Genomic DNA, 15,935 nt, shown 5'->3' on the forward strand with positions numbered 1-15,935 from the left:
ACCTTCACCATGTCGACGTAACACCTGCGGGAGACCAATTGCTTACCTTTAACTTCCCTGACCTGGTCCCCCATAGGGAATTTGATCTTCTGATGAAAGGTAGAGATCGCCGCTTGGAACTCATGCAGTGCAGGTCTCCCTAAGATGACATTGTATGAGGACGGTGAATCCACCACTATAAAGGTGCTCCTCCTCGTCCTCACCAAGGGATCGCTACCCAAAGATATGGCTAGCTTGATCTAGCCCATAGGTCGTACTTCTTTGCAGTGAAGTCATACAATGAAGTAGTCACGGGCTGGAGTTCGTTGGCGTTAATTTGCATGCTCTCAAATGCGCTCTTGAACAGCACGTTGACAGAGCTACCGGTATCCATGAAAACTCTGGCCACGCGATTGTTGGCGATGATGGCCTTTATTATCAGGGCATCATCATGCGGAAGCTCCAGCCCCTCCAAATCTTGGGGCCCAAAGCTGATGACGGGCCTTGCAGCTTGCTCTTGGCTGCACCATACGACATGTATCTCCAAGCACCGCTCATGAGACTTCCGAGCCCAGGCATAATCTCCATCTGTGGGTCCTCCTGGGATCATGTCTATCTCGCGAATGGTCACGTTTCCTCGGTTCTCCTCTTCCCTGGCTTCCCCAGGCTCCTGGTTGCAGCCAGGCTACTGATTTCCTTATCCAGCATTGTCGGGCTGGGGGTCTGCCAGGCTGACCTGCCCTGGCCTGTTGACTGGCCAGCATCATCTGCTGAGTCCTGGGCGTAATCTCAAGTAGGGGTAGACCCAGCTCAGCTGCACGCCGAGAGTCTCGGGCGAACTAGAAGCAATCACTTGTGGCATGGGTGTGGGACTGATGGTAAGTGCAGTAACGCGGCCCCCGTGGTCCAAGCTTTGGGGCTTGGACAGCTGCCACACGTGGAGCCGATCGGGGATCCTGACCGGGACCGAAGGGTGGTCGGGCATCCCGGACACGCGGAAGAGGCTGAGCTGGTGGTTGAGGCAACCTTTTCTCTAACTTGTTGGCAAGAGTAGGCGCTTTGTTTGCTTTGCATCGAGTAGCCTGAGCTTCTTCCATGTTGATATAGCTAGCGGCCTTCCCAAGCATCTAGTCAAAGTTCTTCATGGGATCTCGAATAAGATCTCGGAAGAACTCCCCCTCTACTAGCCCATGAGAAAAGGCGTTCATCAGTATTTCAGAGGTGGCCGATGGAACGTCCTGAGCCACCTGGTTGAAGCGCTTGATATAACTTCGCAAGGGCTCAGCCGACCCCTGCTTAAGAGCAAAGAGACAATGGTCCATTTTCTAATACTTCCTGCTGTTGGCGAAGTGGCGTAGGAAGACAGTTTTAAAATCATGGAAACAAGTGATGGACTCATTCGGTAATCCATCAAACCATTATTGGTGCAATATTCCTTAAGTCAAGGTTGACCTGGTTGACTAAGCTTGAGATGGCTCAAGCTTGAGTCTTGATGTTTGGGTTTCGATGTTTGACAATACATGGAGACTGATAATACATGGAGATTGCAAGTGCAATCGTTCATTTGGAGAGATTGTTGGTACAATTCTTCTCTAGTCAAAGTTGACTAGTTAGATATAAAGAAGAGTCAAGTAGGTCAAAACTGACTGGATACTTGACTGAGAAGTCCTGGTGAGTGAAGCCAGGCAGTTACGAAATCCTGGTGAGTGAAGCCAGGTGAAAGACCTAGTGAGTGAAGCTAGGCAGTATGAAAATCCTAGTGAGTGAAGCTAGGTGAAAGTCCTGGTGAGTGAAGCCAGGCAGATGGAAAGTCCTGGTGAGTGAAGCTAGATAGATAGGAAGTCCTAGTGAGTAAAGCTAGACAGAAGGGAAGTCCTGGTGAGTGAAGCTAGATAGATGGAAAGTTCTGGTGAGTGAAGCCAGGTAGATGGGAAGTTGTAGTGAGTGAAGCTAGGCAAAAGGGAAGTCCTGGTGAGTGAAGCCAGGTACGTGGAAATCCAGGTGGATCAAGATTGACTGGACACCTGGTATTGAGAAGTCCAAGTAGGTCAAAGGATTGACCGGATACTTGGCACAAAGAGAAAAGTCTAAGTGGGACAAAGGGATTAAATGGGCACTTAGTGAGGAAGTCCTAGCAGGTCGAGGGTGACCGAATGCTAGGCATGATGTCCCAACAGGTCATGGTTTACCAGATGTTGGGTTTTAGGGGGTTGGGACTTGATTAGGGCAAATCAAGTTGGATTAATCGATCAACCAATCGATTGACTCATGTCCAATCGATCGGTTGATCGATTGGGTGAGGTGCCGCGACAAAATCTTCTCCCAATCGATTGGTGGATCGATTGGGGAGAATCGATGCGAGCACAGAGATCCTCCCAATCGATCACCTGATCGATTAGGAACCTCCAATCGATCGAGTGATCGATTGAGAGGCTGGAATCGCGTGAGGGTTAGTGAATCGATCGGGAAATCGATTCAAGCGAGTTCCAGAGAGCACAGAGGTGCTCTGGATCGATCAACCGATCGATCCAAAGCCTCCCCAATCGATTGAGAGTAATTCAATCGATTGGGATCCGACCGTTGGCGCTGGATAAAGTTGTTGCGAGCATCTTCTTCAGCACTTCTTCGCCCGATTCTTCTCCGATCTACATAGCAACTTCTCCGAGCTCTCACTGCCAGTTCTTGAAGGTTCTTGGAGGCAAGTGCTTGTGCACATCCAAGTCAAGAGGCGATCTACGACAAGAAGAAGAAGTTAGGGTTAGGGTTTTAAGTGTAAATCTTGTAAGATTTCAATTGTATTTGCTTCCCTTTCTCTCTTCTTGTACTGAGAGTGTTGTAAGACTTCTCCGCCTTCAGTAGTTACCGTAAAGGAGTGTTTTCATAGTGGAGAGTGCTCGTGTGTGTGGATCCTTGGATTAGTCACCTCTTCTTGAGATAGATACCAAGTAAATCCTTGTGTTAGCGTTATATTTTGGTTTCTTATACATTCCGCTGCATATCATCACTAAGAAACAAGCAACGACAAGCGCGACGAGCTATTCCCCCCCCCCCCCCCTCTTGCTATATTTTGACCCTAACAATCATTTCTATGTCGAGCCAGAAAGAGTGTTCAGAAACACTCGCCACTTAATAGCATCGCTATACTGGTGTAACAACGCCGCATTATGGAACTTGCGGAGATAGTCTTCCGGATCCTTACTGCCATCGTACTCTCTAATAGTCGGGGCCTTGTATACCTTCGGTAGTTTCTCTTCTAGTACCCTTAAAGAGAAGAGCACTTGCTCATCAGGTTCTACTTAAGGCTCTTCCCAGAGAACTATAGCCTTCTCCTTCTTTGAATTCCTGGGCAGGGAGCTCTCCACCATAGAGGCATGCGGTTTCTCTTTCTTATTATAACAGTCCGACCCCTTATGGTAGTAGTCCGGGATTGGTTCCCGGTAGAAAGTCGGGGGGAATTCCTCGGGTTGATTCCTTTTAGACCCTCTGTCTCAAACGTGAGTCAGGTCCTTGGAAATAATGGGCATTTTGTATAGTCATGAGGCAGTGGTCTATTTTTCGGAAGTCGCTCTTCTCTTCACTTCCTTGAACAGCTCGTACTCTCCTATCATCATGGTCACGTTGATTCGTCCAGTATCCTCCATCTTCATGTTCCGGAACAGGTGAAGCAGTTTCCCACAGGCGACGCCAAATTGATCCTGTCTGAAATCTGAGTCAGACGAGGGACGGGTGAGCTGTTGAGGACGCTGACGGAGGGGTGACTGAGATGCCTTTCTCGTACATGTTTCTGGAAATGGAGTATCACGTGGTGCTAAGGGCGACGATGACTGCGCCGGCGGTACTTGAGCTCTGTGCACACTCAGACAGACACATGGCGTTAGAGGCCAGAAACCAGGGGAAAAGTCCCCGGAGCAGGCCCTTCGACGCTCAAGTCAGATACTTCTTCCCTAGAAGAATAGTGCACGAAGAAAAAGGAAAGTAGAAGACAAGTGTGAATGTGCGAGAGAGCGTACCTGCATGAGGGAGAGGACTTCTCTTTTTATATGACAGTGCATACCTTCTGGAGCCTGACTGATGTCAGAGAATGTCGGGTGTCAGGCCTTGTCGGGTGATGGAAGACACATGACATCCTCCTGTAGCCTGAAGGAAGGTTCCATTCGTATGTGATTACAGACCATTGGAATATTCCCTGACACTTGGCAGTTATTTTCTGACAAGCGGTTACGATTCTCTGACCTCGTTGTCCTATAACGCTCTTTATCCTGATCGGGAAGGAGTAGGATATATAGCCCGGGATGACCAGTTGGGTATAACACCTGGTCTAGACCTTGGGAGGCCGAGGCTGTCGAGAGATAGTCCCGGCGTTGGCTAACCGAGAGCTTTAGCTTACTGGGAGCATCGGGTTTACGTATCGCCAGGCCGTGAGAGTTCAACCCGTCAAATCTTGGTCAGGTGTCATCCGACTATCTACCCAGCTGTTTCAGGTCTGGAATCCCAGTCTGTTGGCACCCGGACAGGAATCAAGTTGCTGACATCGTTCCTGACCTTTTGACTGACATGTCTCCTTGACTTCTGACTGTCACATCTCCTTGACTTCTGACTGTCATACCCCCTTGATTTCTGACTGTCACATCTTTATCGACCTCCATCATCATGCAACGTATCATATAGTGTTTAAGAACAGAAAAGAAACTATAGAGTATTGAAATGAAAATATAGTGTCGTGGTCCAATGTTGTTTTATAGCTTGAGGTTCACAACTCTATTTATAGCTCTCCTAGTCAAACTGACCGTTTAGCTTCATGTGTAGTTTGACCGTTTAGCTTCATGTGTTCGACAGCACATGGAGGCAAGCCAAGAAGATGGTGACTGCGAGCGTGTCGTTCCTCGAGCGATTTGCTATTAGGGTTTCACTAGGCAGATGTGATCGACGGGTGGAGGGGCCGAGCACGTTCGAGTCAGAGCTGATGCCTAGGGGTTGTGTGAGCACAATGGAGGCAGTGGCGAGGGTGTGGCGAGTGGAAAGGGGTGGAGGTGGAGGGCACGCTGAAGAATAGTGAGTTACAAAGATGTATATTAATTATACAATATCAAATACAACTAATTGACAGGAAATTTATAACTGATTTAGTAATAGGTCAAAAGGAATGAGGAGATACGAATTGAAGAAAAGGAATCACTCCTAGGTTATCCAGGTAGGGAAGAAAATTGTTAAATTGAAAAAAAAAAATTGAAGAGAGGAGATATATTACTTTTTGCAAGTGCAAGCTGTATTGCTGCATCATTACTGTATGAGTATCTCCAGCAGGTTGCTTTTTTTCCAACTGATACAGAACTTGTCTATACTCTATCTCTTTATTTCTCAGTTCTTTTATCTCCTTTTTGCCTTCGATATTCATAGTTTAAATATCTGTTTTTGATCTTCTTGTCCTAAGGTGGTGAATAGTGGGTTGGATTGTATACAAACTTTCTTCATTTTTTTTTTTGTATCAAAAACATGTACTTCAATTGCACCAATCTATAATTACTTTGCCTTAGTTCCTCTAAATGTTTTAGGTGTGCTACCTTAATGCCTAATCATGCGCCTATTGTGTACCCATCATAAGCAGCCAAAAATTACTTGTTCATATTTTATTAAGATGGCTATTATATGGACAACCAGCAATTCCTATAGAGGTGAAATGGCTCTGCCATGAAGTTGTTTTTCCAGAGTATGCAAGTATCTAGTCAACCTGGCATGCTTACAGTCTAACAGAAATCTAGGTATATAAAGTAGTGTTCTGCCCCTTACCTAAAGATAGTTTTGTTTCCAGGCGGATAGTGGAGCTAATTTATTGATGAACCAATAGCGTCTTTTCAATTCTCTGACCTTGATGTCTGACTGGTATCAAGAAATTATTCCTGTCATTGTTGAAAGCGAAGGTCCAGTCATGCATCAAGATGATATACCTTCTTTTCTCAGCATATGCTTATTGAATATGAACCAGCATTTCTTCATTTGTCAGGGAAGTACTGCTGAAGATGGAAGAGGAATATATACAAACTATGTGCATGCAGTTACTGAAGTTCAAACCTGATTTAGTGATTATTGAAAAAGGGCTCAGTGATCTTGCGTGCCATTACCTCAACAAGGCTGGAGTTAGTGCTATCCGGAGATTGAGGAAGACAGACAACAATAGAATTGCAAAGGCTTGTGGGGCTGTTGTTGTCAATAGACCAGAGTTGCAAGAGTCTGATGTTGGAATTGGAGCAGGGCTGCTTGAATTCAAAAAATTTGGTGATCAGTTTTTTGCATTTATTGTGGATTGCAAAGATCCAAAAGCTTGTACTGTGCTTCTGAGAGGTGCTAGTAAGGATCTTCTGAATAAGGTTAAAAGAAACCTATGGGTACGGTTCAATGTCCCCACAAACTAATTTAAATCATTTATGCATCCTTCAATAATAGTAGATGTTGACAGGATGCAATGGCAGTAGCTTGAAACATTTTGAAAACCCCAAAACTTCTTCCTGGTTGAGGTGCAACTGAGTTGACAGTATCATCTGCTTTAAAACAGAAGAGTTCTTCAGTTGAAGGAATAAAAAAGGTGGCAACCATTATTTACTTATCTAATATGTTTATTGTGCAGTTGTTTAAAGTGTACCTGCATTGACATTTGACACCAATGTTCAGTTCATTTTTGTGCCACATAGCAGCTAATTGATCCTTCTATATGGTTCTCATTAGTGGCCCTATGAAGCTGCTGCTGTAGCTTTTGAAGCAATCCTAGGGACCTTAGCTCAGAATTGTGGGGTAAATGTCATTCGTACAGTGACTGCTCTCCAAGGAAAGGTAACATTAGCCCTACTGTGATCGGTTAGTTCGAGTCAACTCTTATTGTGGTTTGATGGATTATGTGTCACGCCCCCAGAGGAGTCCTTGTCAGACAAAAATCCGACAACATCTCCTATGTACCGGTGACAATATGAAACATACATACATACATCACAATATATATACATAAGCAACGTATTCATCAGCCCATACGGCTGAAACATATATAAAATAGAAATAACATAACCACGAAATGTATCAAATTTATATATCTGTCATAGTTTTCGTAAACTACAATTACTATACAGATAAACGACATCTGTAACAAAATTTCAAAATGTAAATACAGCGAAACAAAAGTAAAACAAACCAGAAAAATCAGCACGTCGAGATCTCTGAGCAACTCTATGGAAGTCCAAAATCAACTATAATATCAAAAGGATCCCCGTGCCTGCAAAACTAGAGGCCAAGGAATGTAGAAAGTTAGCCAAATGGCTAAGTGGATACTCAAGAAAGATGTACATGAATTTAATCTTATTGAAGAGGTCAAAGAAGTAGAATAAATCACAATCTTTTGTTACAACTTTAGGTTATTCTTAAAGTTCTACATTTATACATATATATATATAATCATTTTCTTATTATCTATAATCAGGTAAGATTTTTATATTAGAGTTTAGGATCTTCACCTTATCATCACTTGTCATCGTTAATAAAATCAATTCTTCAATCTTATTATTTAATCACTCGGTTATAAGTTATCATGGTAATATCAACATGTATATCAATAGTCTGAATCTGATAAATCAACTAAAAAGTGAATCACTGGAGCCAACATCATCAGAGTGTAATATCATATGGATAGGCTAAAAGCCTCCTCAGAGTATAAAACTGTCGCATACGTCATCTGACGTACGGGCTATCAGCCCTCACCGGTGGAAGACATAATAAACACTGACTGAAGGCTACATCACGCCAACACGCCTCGGGTGTACGATCAGGTACTCTGGACCGCGACCGCTGCGCTACCACAATAACATGTGGGCAGTCCAGTACTCTAATACAGAGTTCTGGTATAAAGCTAGGCTCATAGTCTTCACTTTTTAATTCTTCATTTACTATCTTTATTATTTCACCTTTATGATTATATTCATCCATTTATCATAATTATTCTCTTTTCAAATTGAATGGTCAATTAAGGTAATATTTTCGTATCAAGTCTATTAATTTATCATTATAGGGTCCACAGATAAAAAGCTACAAGTATCAATAGATAGAGTATCAAAAGCATGAAGTATGAAAGATCAAGCAAGTCAAAAAGACAAAGTATCAACAGAATAGTAATTCAAAATATTTCTTTAAATTTAAAAAACAACCCTTCCCATATAAATTCCAGTATGAACCCACATGTGAACAAGAAATAATATCAATTATTTACCCTCAAATGATTTAATTATTTAATACTCATTTCACTATTTAAGTATCATTTTAATTCCCATTTTGAAAACAATGATACAACATATATATAATACAATTTATATATTTATTCATGCACAAGGAAATATACAAGAGTAGATGTATCCACCTTGTATACCGTAAAATCTATAGGTGTCGGTAGGTCATCGCGCTCCACTCGAGCTCGTGTCTACAAATATAATACAACATAACTCAAATAGTCAAAATACTATCTAATAAGAACCCTGACATGAACATCTAAATTTTTTATCTACAACTTTGATCTCGTTTTCTCGTACCATTTCACATTCTTAAAAGACACCTCCATTATTATCTAATTCTTTACCCATCTTAACCACAATTCGATCAACATAAGGTATATAAAATATACCGCATGGGTGTATTTGTTTGTTTTTTTTTTTTTTTAAATACTTAACATTATGCCAGTTAGATGCATTGATCAACCATAGTCCTCAACTGAAACGAGCAGTTTCATTTGTTTACTTTCTATGCTGCAGCATGCTAATGTCGGAAATGAATGGGTTGGCATTGATGGAAACGCTGGTGAAATTGTCAATATGAAGGAACAGAAGGTCTTGTTTGTGCCTCCCCTTTCCATTCCATACTCCTGTTTTTTCTTCCCTCTCGTTTAACAATTCCTGTTGCCCTTTTCCTTCAGATTTGGGACTCGTACAATGTGAAGGCCCAAACGTTTAAGACAGCAATTGAAGTAGCTTGCGTGCTTCTGAGGATTGATGATATTGTGAGTGGTATAAAGAAGAAGCAAGCTCCTGGGTCCGGTCCAAGTCCATCTAAAGCCAAGATAGAGGAGGAAGGAGAAGCAGACAACGACCCGCTAATTCCAGAATAAACTGAATTGTTTGGTTTTTCCTCAACTTGAAAGACCTTTTGGGGGTTTAACAATGGTGACTTGATGCTCTGTCGCATTCACGGGATGAATTCACTTGCTAAATGTTGAATTTTAAGGTGGGTTTGCCTTCAATCCAAGATATTTTATGATTTTTTAAGGTGGGAATTTCTTTTTCATATTTCCTTTGTATTTATTCTCTATTTCTTTTTTTCCCTCCATTCATTTTCGTACCATTTAACATCCTGTGTTGTTAAAGGCGCGCCTGAGGCGTACCTGAGGCGTCAAGCGCACAAGGCGCTAAGAAAATCGCCTTCTACAGCGCGAGGCGGGCTATGTTTGCCAGACGCGCGCCTGGGCACGCCTAGGGCGCTTTCGCGCCTCACAGAAGGCGCGATCGAAGCGCATCGCGGGATCGAAGGGCATCACGCGATCCTTCCCGTTCACGATTTCAAACCTAATTTGGTTTGGAATTAGGGCACAGAGAAGAAAAGGGAAGAAGAAAATAACGGAAGGAGAAGAAGAAACCTTGCAAAAGAATCGCGCCATCCTCCACTGCCGCCGCCGCTGCTGAGTTGCTTCCGTCGCTGCCCAGGTATGAGTTTTTTCCATCTTTTTTTTTGTTTTTCTATTCTTCACTTCATCTTCTTCTTCTCATCTTCTTCTTTTGTAATCTTCTTCGCTTCTTCGCTTCGCTTCTTCACTCCACTTCTTTTTCTGTTTTCCTTTTTTTTTCTTCTTCTTCTTCTTTTCGTCGTTTTCACTGTTCAATATTTCAAGTTTTCAATGTTTTTTCATCACTTTCGTTTCTTCTCTCTGTTATATCTTCTTCCTCTATTTTCTTTTTTGCTTTTTCCCTTCCCGTTGACAGCAAAACTGCTGCTGATGTGATGCTGTCTCGTTTCTTTATTTCTTTTTTTTTTTTTGCAGTTTTTCTTTTTGTTTTTTTTTTGTTTTTTTGTTGCTGAGACGGTAAAAAACTGCTGCTGCTGTGAAAACTGTGATGTTGTCCCTGTTTGCTGGTAATTTTAGCCAATTAAAACAATGTGCTTGCTGGTAATGTGATGTGCAAATATTTTCTCTCCCTTTTTGCATAATCAAGCAGTTGTCCCTGTTTTTCTTTTTATTTTCCTATTTTTCTATTGCTGGTACTAGTGGTACAGTACTTTTCTATTATTGTTGATACTAGCTACAGTAGTTTACCATTCCATTAATTCATTATTTTTTTAATTTTGTTTTTAATTTTTTAGGTTATTTTCTTATTCAATTATCATGGAAGGTAGTAGTGATACTCCAACATATATATCAAAAGATCCGGCATGGAATTATTTTCAAAGAGTTAATCCGAATAACAAAAATAATTTAATTTGTAACTTTTGTCAAAAAGTTACAATAGGAGGTATCTATCGTGCAAAACAACATCTTGTTGGAGGATTTCGAAATACTACGACTTGCAAGAAATGTCTGCCTCATATACGTGAAAAAATAAAAAATTTCATGGAGAAAAAGGCAGAGAAAAGCAATCTTTCTAAACTTGCGACATTAGACTTTGAGGATGTAGACTCTCTTGGTGCTGATATTGATATGGATGATATTGGAGCTAAAGTTGTACCACCTATAAGTCAAAGTACAAGTTCTAGATCAGTGAATATGCAAAAAAAGACCAAGACAAATAAGTCCAATGGATACATATTTTGCTCCTAATGTGCAAAAAAATGTTGAAAGTAGAAAGGGTAAAGAAAGGCAAACTACGATAAATGAGGCATACAAGAAAGCATTGAGGGAAAAAACTTGTATGACTATAACTGAGTGGATGTATGATGCAGCAATTCCTTTTAATGTCGTTAACTATTCAAGCTTCAAAAGGATGTTGGACTTGGTTGGCCAATATGGTGTAGGTCTAAAAGGACCTAGTTATCATGAGGTGCGGATTCCTTTTCTAAAAAAGGCTGTTGATAATGTGACTAATGATTACATTAAATCGTGTGAAACATAATGGGCAAAGTATGGTTGTAGTTTGATGGCAGATGGGTGGACAGACATAAGGCAGAGGACATTGATTAATTTTTTAGTGAATTCTCCTGAAGGTTCAGTTTTCATCGAATCGGTAGATGCTTCTGATTATGCAAAAACTGGAGAGAAAATATTTCAGTTGCTTGATCGATTTGTGGAGCATGTACGAGAAGTAAATGTTATTCAAGTTGTAACAGATAGTGCAAGTAACAATGTGCTTGATGGTAAGAATTTATTTAATTTTTTCTTATCATTATACTTTTTCTTATATATGTTAAAATTATCTAGTTTTCTAACTTCTTTTATAGGAAAATTATTAGAAGTAAAAAGGCCACGCTTGTATTGGACTCCTTATGCTGCTCACTGCGTCGACTTGATCTTAGAAGATATTGGGAAATTGCCTGATTTTAAAGCAACATTGAAGAAGGCAATGAGTGTGAATGCTTACATTTATGTTCGCCCCGGCATGATAAATATGTTGAGGCAATTCACAAGATAAAAAGAGCTTTGTCGGGCAGGTGTCACAAGATTTGCTACTGCTTTTCTTACTCTTGAAAGGATGCATCTACAGAAGTAAAATTTAAGAAAAATGTTCATTTCAAAGGATTGGACAGAGAGTAAATGGGCAAAAGAAGCGGCGGGGAAGAAGGTAGCTAAAATCATCATGACACTTAGATTTTGGAGCAGTATTGTGCATATTTTAAAGATATATGGCCCTTTAGTCCGTGTTCTGAGACTGGTTGATGGCGAAAGAAAATCTGCAATGGGGTATATTTATGAGGCTATGGATAGGGCAAAAGAAACAATTATGAAGGCCTTTAAGGAGAAAGAAGAGAAATACAAAGAAGTGTTTGAGATCATTGATAAGAGATGGGAATGTCAACTTCATCGGCCTCTGCATGCTGCAGGATATTATTTGAATCCAGAATATTTTTATCCATACACATATTCAAATATCTATGGAGAAGTGGTGAATGGTTTATTTGAAACTATGGAGAGATTGGTTTCAAACGCTGCCGAGCAAGATAAAATCACTGCCCAGCTCTCTATATATCGAAAGGCAGAAGGGCTATTTGGGAGGAATGTGGCAATTAGACATAGAAGAGCATTATCTCCAGCAGAATGGTGGGAATGCTATGGAGCAAATACCTCAGAATTGTAAAAGTTTGCTATTAAAGTGTTTAGCCTCACTTGTAGTGTTTCTGGTTGTGAGCGCAATTGGAGTGTATTTGAGCAGGTATGTAATAAATATAAATGTTTGATACTATTAGTATACTACTTTTATAAGTAGAAAATATTCTTTGATATTTTATTATACTTATTATGATTTTTGACATTTTGTAGATTCACAGCAAAAAAAGAAATAGGCTAGCTCAGCAGCGCTTAAATGATTTGGTATTTGTGAAATACAATCGTGCCTTAAAGCTTCGGTATGATGCACATGATAAGATTGACCCCATCTCTTTGACAGATATTGATGATAGTAATGAATGGTTGATGGGTAGAATGGATGGAGAAAGTGATAATGAAGAAGATGAGTTAGTTTTTGAAGGTGATGACTTGACATGGGATGTCGTTGCTAGGCCTAGTTGAGCTGAAGAGCTTGAATATTGTACTAGAGGAAAAAATATTGCAACCATGACCTCTAGTTCAAATGCTAGGCCTAAACAAGTCAAGAAGGGAAATGCATCTTCCTCTATGAGACACTCATCTCTAAGATTTAGAGATGAAGAAGAAGAAGAAGAAATTGAATTTGAAGAAGATGAAGATAACGAAGAAGAAGAATACAATGAGGATGATCTTGAGCTTGATGATTAATTTGACTTATTACGTTTGTTTTGATGGACTTTGTTAGTTTAAATTAGAAAGTTGAAACTTGAAAGTTTGAAACTTTTATTAATTTTATCATGGTGTTGTTTTGCTTGTTATATTTGATATTGATGTATGTGGAATATTAATAGTTATCATATTTGACATAGTATATGAGTGTGGCAATAGTCTAGTAGTCATCAACCTCATGTTCAAGAGGCGCGCGCCTCGGGCGCGCCTTCGCTTGGGCTCTAGGAGCCTTTTGCGCCTCGGCGCGCCTCGCACCTCTAACAACACTGTTAACATCAAACTAAAACATATGCTACTACTTTTTTTCAGATAAGCAGGCCAAAAGATTTTAAACGGCCACTAGATCTTAGAAAATATTTTGTTTAATTCTTTGGGACTTCAGAAATGTAAGTTTGCCAATTCTTTTGCATGATTTACAACTGTTTGATACTCGGTTTGTTTTGTTCTATATTCTTCTTAAATGTGGAACCGTCACATCAGCGGCCCCCCTAGAGCCGGTCCCACGGATATGGAGGGAGGTAAATGCAGGTACACAGGTGGAAAGTGCATAGCGGAGACGTTGTTCTCATTCTTCTTGCTAGTACATTTGGTTATGATATTAATTTGGTATAAACTATTTTATTTGGAACTAAACAAACAACGGCGATCTTTTTTGGTTGTTAGAGAAGCTAGTGTTGTCTTGTTGTTATTGATTAGGAGTGAGGATTTGGCTAATAATTATTTCCTAGTGCACTTTACAGGAACTCCATCACAAATCAACAAGCAATTCTAAATTAGATCATACATCTAGAAATGAAGATGAGGGCATTGAGGCTTATATATAGTTTTTCAACATTTGATCATAAATATAGTGGTAAAAGATGAATACGCTCACCCTCAGCATCTCCGCCAACCCGTCCCAAGGCCAACACAGAAGAGGTAAATCACGAATGGTTACTAGTCTTTGGAATAGTGACTAGCACATAAAGGAAGTATTTATCTCAGATTTCACGAGATTCGAACTCCAAATTTCATGATGACAACACCTCATGTACTAGTCACTAGATCGTCCCGAGGGGACACATCTGATCATAAATATGAAGCTAGAAATGAAGGCTAAGATGGAAGTATTGAGAATGACATGAACACTTGTGGCTAGCGAAACATTGTTGGATGCATATTAGATTAAAGCAGTGTTGGAACATTATTAAGAGTGAAATATTTAATTGTTAGTAATTCATGATTTTTGTAGTTGATTTAGAGAATTGTGTTAGCTTTGTAAAATGATTATTATATGAATAAAAATTATGTATTCACATTTTAATTGAATTTTATAATTTTTTTATTTCTATTTTAAGTGATAGATGAGTTGTGATAATATTTAAATTTTAAATTTAAATTATATATTTTAAATAAATATTAGTGGTAATTGTATGATATTTTAACTCTAGCGTGTATCGCATGCTGCGAATGCTGTTAATCGCAACGCGTGGTGCATGTTGTGAATGCTTTTAACCGCAGCGCGTAGTATGCGCTGTGAATGCTCTTAATCGCAGCGTGCAGTGCTCACTACAACGGCTCTTAATCACATCTTGTGGTGCGCGCTACGATTGATCTTAACCACAGCGTGTGGTGCGTGTTGTCGATGTCTTACGACTTTCAATAGCTTACAGTTGTGCATCGTGCGATGCGCGCTGCGGATAGTATATTTGCGCGTTGTTAAAAGTCAAATTTGTTGTAGTGAATAATGGTGTCCTTCGTTTAAGGGAAGGATTGTTGGGAATACAATTAAAATCCCACATTGGAAATACATAGAAAAGATCATGGGTTTATAAGATGAAGATATCTCTATTGGAATGAGGCCTTTTGGATATAACCCAAGAATAAATCCATAAGGGTGTAGGCCCAAAGTGAATAATATCATACTATTATGGAGATATCTGATCTTTTGGTCTTAACACTTCCATGTTGACCATTGGTTGGCTTCTGCTCCTCTGGGTGATGGTTTAGTCGTCCAAAAGTTGAGCTCACCTGAATCCAACTCCGGCTTTCTCCTCAAGCAGGCTTCCTCCTAGCTTCACGTTCCTTGAAAGCATCGCGCGCTTGCTTCCTGTGTCATCCTTCTCATCTGCTACATCTTTCGCTCGACTTCTTGTATTCCTAAGTTGTTGCACACTTAGACACAAGGCACCTAACCCTAACATAAGGTTAGGTTCAAATATAATTGAACTCAAAACTGACTTTATTATTAAAAAGGTATTTGGTTGATAACTTCAAATATAATCTACTTAGCATTAGTTAACTGTCTAATTCTGGATATAAGGTTAGGTTCTTATCTTCTGAATGCTTAATCTGTAACAACCCGCCTCCTACTAGCTAGGCTGCGAAGCCGATCGCTACATTATGCTGTGCTGGACTATTAATGCGGAATGAAAACTGGCTAATTTTAAATTTTACTGAACTAAATGTTGTAAAGTTTAACTTAGTGTTCTGGGTGTACCTAGGAGTTGTACATATGTTAGGGGAGGTGTTTACAACTGATAATAAACTTCGGATCGATCCACAGACCGATCTACTGATACTGGCACGGTAGGAAACTCCGGATCGTTCAACCGACCGATCCATAAACTACACTGTAATCCTGTACGCTGCTGGATCGGTCTGCCGACCGATCCAGCCGGTCCCTGATCGGTCAATGAGACCGATCAGTGGCTTACTGATCGGTCTGCCGATCGGTCTGGAGACCGATCAGAAGCTGTGCGTCCAAAGAGCGACATCTGATCGGTCTCACGACCGATCAGAAGCTCCTGATCGGTCTGGCGACCGATCAGGATTCGTATCAGGCCCCTGATATCAGCACTGATGCGTGCCAAAGTCATTACACAACACTATAAAAGCTAAGAGAAACATTCTACTAGGTAATGGCTAACATACTAAACATGATTAAGGCATAGAATACTAATTCATGGCATGTAAACATATGGAAACCAAAACT

The 15,935-nt window shown here is 40.5% G+C and overlaps 1 long non-coding RNA gene and 1 pseudogene across 1 annotated transcript; both read left to right on the forward strand.

Annotated features, from left to right (window-relative positions):
- Window positions 1-4,837: 4,837 nt before the first annotated feature.
- On the forward strand, window positions 4,838-9,112 carry LOC122031529 (annotated as a pseudogene).
- Window positions 9,113-9,352: 240 nt separating this feature from the next.
- On the forward strand, window positions 9,353-11,611 carry LOC122032293. Its single transcript, XR_006126021.1, has 2 exons — window positions 9,353-11,346; window positions 11,431-11,611. It is a non-coding gene; the product is annotated as an uncharacterized LOC122032293 (long non-coding RNA).
- The last annotated feature ends 4,324 nt before the right edge of the window (window positions 11,612-15,935 follow it).

Source organism: Zingiber officinale, chromosome 11A (assembly GCF_018446385.1).
Source record: "Zingiber officinale cultivar Zhangliang chromosome 11A, Zo_v1.1, whole genome shotgun sequence".
Classification (NCBI taxonomy): Eukaryota; Viridiplantae; Streptophyta; class Magnoliopsida; order Zingiberales; family Zingiberaceae; genus Zingiber; species Zingiber officinale.